The sequence below is a fragment of the Eumetopias jubatus genome, unplaced genomic scaffold, assembly GCF_037043125.1.
Source record: "Eumetopias jubatus isolate StellerSeaLion01/CBP00866 unplaced genomic scaffold, mEumJub1_p1.0 scaffold_4, whole genome shotgun sequence".
Taxonomy (NCBI): domain Eukaryota; kingdom Metazoa; phylum Chordata; class Mammalia; order Carnivora; family Otariidae; genus Eumetopias; species Eumetopias jubatus.
In genome coordinates, this window is record NW_028274810.1 from 178,610,062 (window position 1) to 178,618,043 (window position 7,982).

The 7,982-nt window shown below is 36.4% G+C and overlaps 1 pseudogene; it reads right to left on the bottom strand.

Annotated features, from left to right (window-relative positions):
* Positions 1–223: 223 nt before the first annotated feature.
* On the bottom strand, positions 224–705 carry LOC114213630 (ragulator complex protein LAMTOR1 pseudogene; annotated as a pseudogene).
* Between the last annotated feature and the right edge of the window lie 7,277 nt (positions 706–7,982).

Consider the following 7,982-nt stretch of genomic DNA (forward strand, 5'->3'; position numbering starts at 1 on the left):
ATCCCGGGCCAGGGCTTTGAAGGCCAGTCCCAAATGGTTCTGCCTTCCCTTACTCCATCTTCATATGCTCAGGCTTCCAGCCTCACTCTTCCTCCATACTCTTCTCTGTGCTTAGTAGCAAGTTAGGGTTCTGTGTAAGCCATGGTGAGGCTGGAGGTCAGGGGAGGCAAGGTGGAGTTGGGCTGAAGAGAGGAGAAGAAGAGCTGTGCAAGGATTCCTCTCTTCATGGGATCCCAAACTGTACAACCAGCTCCTCTTTTGCATCCACTCAGATCCGAGAAAGTACACTGTGGCATAAGCAGTTATCCTGGAGACATGCTGTAAGTCGGAGAGGGGGATGGGCTTGTTGGCCAGCACTTGGTGGGGCTGGCTGGTGAGACATGGCAGCGGGGGCAGCTTCTTCCTGTGGATCAGCCTGCTGCTCAGCACAGCTGAGCGGGTGCTGTACTGCCTTGCCCAGTCCATGTACTCATGCTGCTCCATGTCCTGGGAGTCTGCAGGAGCAGACACACCAGTGATGCTGCTGGTTGTCTTAGCAAGGCTGGAGGAGAGCAGCTCATCTGTGCGAGTGGGAGGCAGGCTGTGGTAGTTGGGCTCACTCCATTGAGAGCTTTGGTGGGGGCGTCTGCTAGGGTCCAGCAGCAGCTTCTGTTCCTCTCAGTCCTGGTTCGAGTCCTTGTTCTGGCTGCTGTAGCAGCACCCCATGGCCAGGGTGGGGCAGGGCGCTGAGGACCTGCTGAGGAGGGACAATGTCTGTGGGGAGCCCTTTTGGTCACACGACCCATAGCTACATCCAGCAAGCAGTCACTTGCCTCAAATATATTATTTTTTTTAATTATTTATTTATTTGAGAGAAAGAGAGAGAGTTGGGGGGGAGGCCCAAAGGGAGAGGGAGAGAAGCAGACTCCCAGCTGAGTGGGGAGCCCAACTCCTGGCCCAATCTCAACACCTGGAGATCATGACCTGAGTGGAAACTAAGAGTCCAACACTTAACCAACTAAGCCATCTGAACACCCCATCAAATATATAATTTTTGCAAATACTTTTTCCCAGTTGGTGAGAGGGTTGGCTTTTGGTTTTCATGACAATGCCTTTAGCAAAGAAAAATTATTTTAATTTTAATGAAGTCCAATTTATCCTTTTTTACTTTTATGGAAGTAGGTATTATTTTTATGAATTTTTGACTATCCTAAGTTTCCAAAGATTTTTCTCCCAGATGTTTTATGAATTTTGTATATCTTTTACCTTTAAGTCAATCACCAGTTGTGATTAAATTTTTACATACACTGTGAAGTAGAAGTGTATGTTCGATTTTTGCATCTGAATATCCAACTGTGACTGCACCATTTGTTGAAAAAACTTTCATATCTCCGTTGCCCTTGAATTTGCTTTGTTAAAAAATATCAGTTGATCATATTTGTATAGGTCTATTTTTATAATTTCTATTCTCTTCTTTGATCAAGGTGACTTTATTTTTAATCAACCTCACCCCCTTGATTACTGGAACTTTGTGGTAACTCTTAAATTTTGGTTGTGGGAGTCCCCCCATTTTTTTCTTTTTCCTTTTGCTTTGAGTATTCTAGTGTTCTTTTTTTTTTTGCCTTTTCATATAAATCATAGAGTCAGCTTATCTTTATATATAAATCTCCTACCAGAATTTTGATTTGGAATGTATTGTCTATACTTAAATTGAGGAGATATGAACTATATTGATTATCCCAATAATGAACACAGTATTCTCTCCATTTATTTAGGTCTTCTTTGACTTTTTTTCATCAATGTTTTGCACTATATAAATCCCACACATATTTTGTTAGATTTATATGTATTTCTTTTGTTTGTTTGTTTTTTGAAGGAGGGGCCATTGTAAAAGGTGCTTTTTCAAGGTTAAGTTTACAATTGTTTGTTGTTAGTTTATAGATATACAATTGATTTTTGTAATTTGACTTTGTACCGTGCAACTTTTCTAACCTCCTTTACTAGTTCAAATAAGCTTCTTTTTGTAGATTTGATGGGATTTATTGCATAAACAGTCATGTTGCTTGCAAATAGGAACAACTTCATTTATTTCCTCATTTCTAATTTGTATGGCAGTTATTTCTTTTCCTTACTTTATTTCATTGGCTAAAACTTCTAGTAAAATGTTAAATAAGAGTGGTGAAAATGGACATTCTTGACTTTTTCCTTGATTTTGAAGGGAAAGAATTCAGTTTTTTGAAAGGAAGCCTAATGCTACCTGTAGATTTTTTGTAGATGTCCTTATTCAGACTGACAATGTCTCCTGTCATTCCTAGTTTGCTAACAATTTGTATCATGAACTGATAATGACTTTTGCCTGATATGTTTTCTACAACTATTGATATGTTCATGTACTTTTTCTGTTAGGTCTTAAGCAGATTGGTAGAAGATGTAAAGAATCTCTTAAATGCACTTCGCAAATGTCAATTCTCTGTAAAATGTGATGGTAGAAAGCCAAAAACAATTCAACAAATATATTTCTATGTAGTTAAGATAATAAGGTTCGTATGTGTAAGTCTTCTCATTATCAATTTAATAGATATTTGGCACAGACTATCTGTGATAGTTCTAATCTTCTGGGCTATCGGCCAAATCTTATCCAAAATGTTTTTGTCTTGGTCTATAAAATATTTCTTAAAAGTTGACTTAGAGTCTGGTATTTAAGCTTCAGGAGATTTCATTTCCTTTTCTGGATTTCTAGTTTCCCTTGGAAGCTTTCACAAAACTAGACCTCATTGCTTTATGGCACCATCAGTTGGAGTTGAGTAGCAACTATCCCTGTTTTACAAAGGTGATAAAAGTTTCTATTTTACTATAGTACCCAGAATTCCCTGAGCTGTTTTGCTCATTTATGTTATCAGTCTCATAGCTATAGGCTAGGGAATTTGCAATTGATGACTAGAAAACTGGATAGAAACTGGTTAATTCGTATCTTTTTAATGAAAAATAAGTAGAATCTACAGAGCGAGATACTATTTTGTGTAACAGAATGTCTATTTTTTAAAAAATGAATATATGCTATTGAAATTAGCAATTCTAAATATTTTGGGAGAGAATAGAAATTGACATGGACAGTTGGTGTTATTATGGCCATGTATATCAAAAATCTTAAAAATATCTTTGAACAATTAATTCTATCTCTTGAGATTTACCTTAGGGAGATGATTATAGACATATATAAAATTTTATTAATGATTAAATTAATGATTATCACTGGGACCTAGAAAAAAATGGGGAAATGATGTTATCAGGCTAGAAAAATATCAATGACATAAAATCCTCCTACAAATTCCAGCCATTTTCAAATGCCCAGGAAATGGCCTTTATCACATCACCAAAGGCTTGATATAAAACAAAACAAAAAATAAAACCTCCTGACCATGCATATTCCTTGAGGAAAACCAAACAATAGGCATGGATGGACACAAAGAAGATGCAAAAACTGTTTCCCATCAGATCACTCTCTGCCCATGATTCAGGTCATAGGGTCTGTGCTGTCCAGGAAACTCAGCACCTGCCCTCTTTGAATGGAATCTATATAGGGAATTAGCAAGAACTGAGGCCCTTTCGTTTCTACCTTCAAACCTATTCAGAGACAATAAATACAGAAGAAAACATGGTTGAATGCATATTTTCAAAAGAAAAGGCAGGGCGCCTGGGTGGCTCAGTTGGTTAAGCAACTGCCTTCAGCTCAGGTCATGATCCTGGAGTCCCAGGATCGAGTCCCACATTGGGCTCCCTGCTCAGCGGGGAGTCTGCTTCTCCCTCTGACCCTCCTCCCTCTCATGCTCTCTGTCTCTCATTCTCTCTCTCGCAAAAAAAAAAAAAAATCTTAAAAAAAATTTAAAAAAAGATCAAAAGAAAAGGCATAATGTGCATAACTGGAGATAGGACAAGCCTGGTGAGGAGTGCAGGCCTGTGGTTATACATCAATTATGTGCAAATTTCTGTAGTGGAGAACTCTATATCCTACCTCTCAAGAATAAGGGAAGAACCATAACACCAGAGCCAGAGAACCCAACGAAGTCCAACAGACCCAATCTGGATAAATGTCCTCTACATACAAGAAATTGAGTTGGGGTTATAGTCATCAACTTCAATTCTGTGTCTAGTTTTGAGAAGGCCAGTTGGAACAATCCTTAAATCTTGTCTTTCAGAAAACCTCAGGCCCAGCTTCCTTTTTAGTCAAAGAAAACTAATCCAAACAGAAAAAGGTAACAGCATGGGGACTATAAAAAATTCTGAACCAGAAAGTAACAGAAAAGCATAGCCTTGAATATTCAAAAGAGCGTAATTTTAGAAGTAATTTGCATAACATTTATGTTCAATAATTTTTTTAATTAACAAAAGTGTTTAGGCCTTTGGAGGTTGTTTTCAAGTTTTTCACATTAGAGATCATTTCTAAATGCTGACATTTCAATCTTGGTTTACTCTTTGACCCAAGAATTGAATAAAGGAAAATTCCTTTTTGTTAGATTTCTGTGGCCTTTATTTATTTGGTATTATGTGTTTTTGTTGTTTGTACTGCATTGTGGTCAGATTTGGAGTTTCTAAAATATCTATTTTCCTTATGTCATTTAAACTTTTTTTATGTACTACTACCAGGTTCTTTTTCTAAATAATATACAGTTATTTGAAATAACATGCCTTTTTTGCTTAAAAGAAACCAAGTGATAGTGCATTATTTAATCCTCTATATTCATTTTAATGTTTCTACTTATGTCAGTAGCGGTGTATCATACTACAAACACATGAAAATTTCTTACTCTTACTTAATGTTCAATCTTTCTGCATCATCTTAATAGTATATCTCCCAGAATTTAATTTCAGCAAATATATGTTGATCACTGATATGCTTGTCTTACTCATGTGACTTTAATGCCTTGTGTTTATTATACTTTCTTATATTTGCCTTCATTTACTTTTCTTATTTTATAATATTGACCAAGTTTTTGTTTACTTTTCATCTCAATGATATGTTTCCAGTAATTATTTTTAATTTCATTACATATTTGAACATGTATTTATCTGAAGTCATAGATGAACATTATATAAATTCTTTCCCCAAATAAAACAAACTTGTGCTTGTGCCTTTTTTTATTTGAAAAATTTAGGTATTTGCCATATTTCTTCTTTCTTACCCTCTTTCTTTTTTTCCTACTAAAACTCCTACTATACTTGTCTTAGATATCTTTTCTTTTATTCTTTCTTAGATTTTATCACATAATAGTCATCTCTGTGTTTGCCAATGTGTTTTGAGAGAATTCATTGTTTCTAGTTTATCTAATTACAAATGCAATTTCCATCCTGTTTTTTAAAATTTCTACACTCGTGCTTTTTTAGTTCCAAGAGAATACTTTTTTTTTTTTTAGGATATTCAGAGCAGCTTGATATATAATTTTTACTTAAATTTTTTTCTTGTCGGGTTATTAAGGTTTAATTTACATATAAAATTCACCCTTTAAAAATACCTAGTTTGATCAATAACCACCACTACCATCAAGATATTGAATGTTTCCATCACACCAAAAAGTTCCTTCGTACCTACTTGCCCTCAAGTCTCTTTCCTCACCCGTTGGCTGGGGCAACCACCAACTCAATTTCTCTCCTCACAAACTGGAGTTCCCAAAATATCATATAAATTGAGTCAGACAGTATGTAGGCTTTTGTGAAAGGCTTCTTTCCCCTCATATCATGCTTTGAAGAATTATCCATATTGTTGCATGTGTCAGAAGTTCAGGCCATTTATTGCTGAGTAGTATTCCATTGTATGGAGATACCACAATTTTTTAAATCCATTCACAGGTTATAGGACAGCATTTAGATTTTTGTCTAGATTTTGGCTATTATATATAAAACTGCTGGTCATGTACTGGTGTATGTGTAAACATAAGTTTTCATTTATTTTGACTAAATTTCTAGGGAGGGATTGCTGGGTTCCGTAGTAAATGTATGACCAACTTTATAAGAAACATGGCTGTAGTATTTTGCATTCCTACTGGAAATATGTTGCTCTACATATTCATTAGCACTTGGATTGTCAGGGTTTTGTCTTGTTTTTGTTTCATTTTTAGCCATTGCAGTGGATTGTTAGTAATATGTCCTTGTGTTTATAATTCATGTTTTAACAATAACTAATAAACAATGTTGAGCATCTTTTCATGTGTATGTGTGGTATTCATGAAACTACTTTGGTGATGTGTCCTCATGAAACTACTTTGGTGATGTGTCCTCATGAAAGTCTAATATAAGGTAAGATCAATCCTTCCATCCCATTTGTTGAAAACACTATCTTTTTCATATTGAATAGCCATTGCCCCTTTGTAAAAAGCATTTGATAATATTTCTATAGGTCTATTAGTGGATTCTCCATTCTGTTACGTTTCTAACTATCCTACTCAAAACCTTACTGTTTTGATTATTATAGTTTTCTTTGGGCCATACTTTCCGGTTTCTTCATATGCCTTATGATTTTTTGTTGAAAACTAGATATTTAAATATTATTATGTGGTAACTCTGGAAATCAGGTTTTCCCCATCCCCCTGGGTTTGCCATTCTTGGTTGTTGAAGGCAGTTATTCATTTGTTTCATTACTTTTCCATTACATTCGTTTGTTTCAATGGTTTTCTAAACCATTTTTTGCAAACTTTTCTCCTACTTGTGTGTAGTCACTGTATTCTTTTCCCCTTTAGCTTGTTTTCAGCTAATGTTTTGACAGAGATTTCCTCAAAAGCTAGGAGCTACAACACACACACACACACACACACACACGCGCGCGCGCGCGCGCGCACGTGCATACAAAGAAACACAAGGAAACAAACAAAAACAAAAAAAGTCTCCCAGTCTTTGCAGATGGGCTTTGAGCTGGAACACCATTTTAACACTTAGCCCAGACATTTATAATTCCAACTCAGTCTTTACTTCCTTTTTGCACTGACCCAAGAGATCAGCCAGAAGTGAAAGCTTGTGGTCTTCTCACAACCTTTCTGAGCAAGTGTCTTGCCCTGTACCAGTGTATGGCATACACAGGGAATGAATACCTTCATTTCCCAAAGAAACTCTTTTCCCAGGTTTTCTTTCTCTCTTTGGCTGATCTACTGTATTTTAAAAATTTGGTATTTTATATTTTATTCATGCTCCAAGTTCTCTGAAATTCTTGAATCTGTGGTTTGTTGTCTTTCTTAATTTTGAAAATTTCTTAGCCATTTCCTCTTCAAGTTTCTTTCTCTTTTCTTTCTGGGATTTCAATTACACCTATGTTAGACCACTTTATATTTTCCCATGGCTCTTGTGCTGTCTGTTTTAGTTTTTTACTCTTTATCTTTTTGTATTTTAGCAAAGATAATTTCTATTAAAATGAGATTATTTCAAAAGACATATGGTTCTAGGAATCCATTGAAAGTAGAAGCCAAGGAAGGCACCTGGGTGGCTCAGTCGGTTAAGTGTCTGTCTTTCACTCAGGTTATGATCTTGGCTTAGGCCATGATCCCGGAGTTCTGGGATTGAGCCCTGTGTCAGGCTCTTGCTCAGCAGGGAGTCTGCTACTCCCTCTGCCCCTCCCACTGCTCATGCTTTCTCTCTGTCAAATAAATAAATAAAATCTTAAAAAAAAATAAAGCAGAAGCCATGGAAGAAGGATCACCATATGAATCTTAATCTTAGGAACTACCGCCACAGAATCGAATCAATGTACCAATGTGGGGGGGTGGGGAGAAGCAAAAAAATGCCTCAGCAACTTTCTCCTCTTGCCCTCCAATTTTCTGTCAGTACCTGCTGGTGGCTAAATCCAACTAAAGCCTTAGTTTAGGAGTCTAAACTAAAGATGACTGAGTAATGTATGCTACAGATCATGCTCCATGATACAGAGCACCACAGAAAAGGATAGGCAGGGATGGAGGAGAGAGTAGAAACTGCCATCATTGTCAATCTGAAGTTACAAAATAATGTATCATCATAGTTTAATT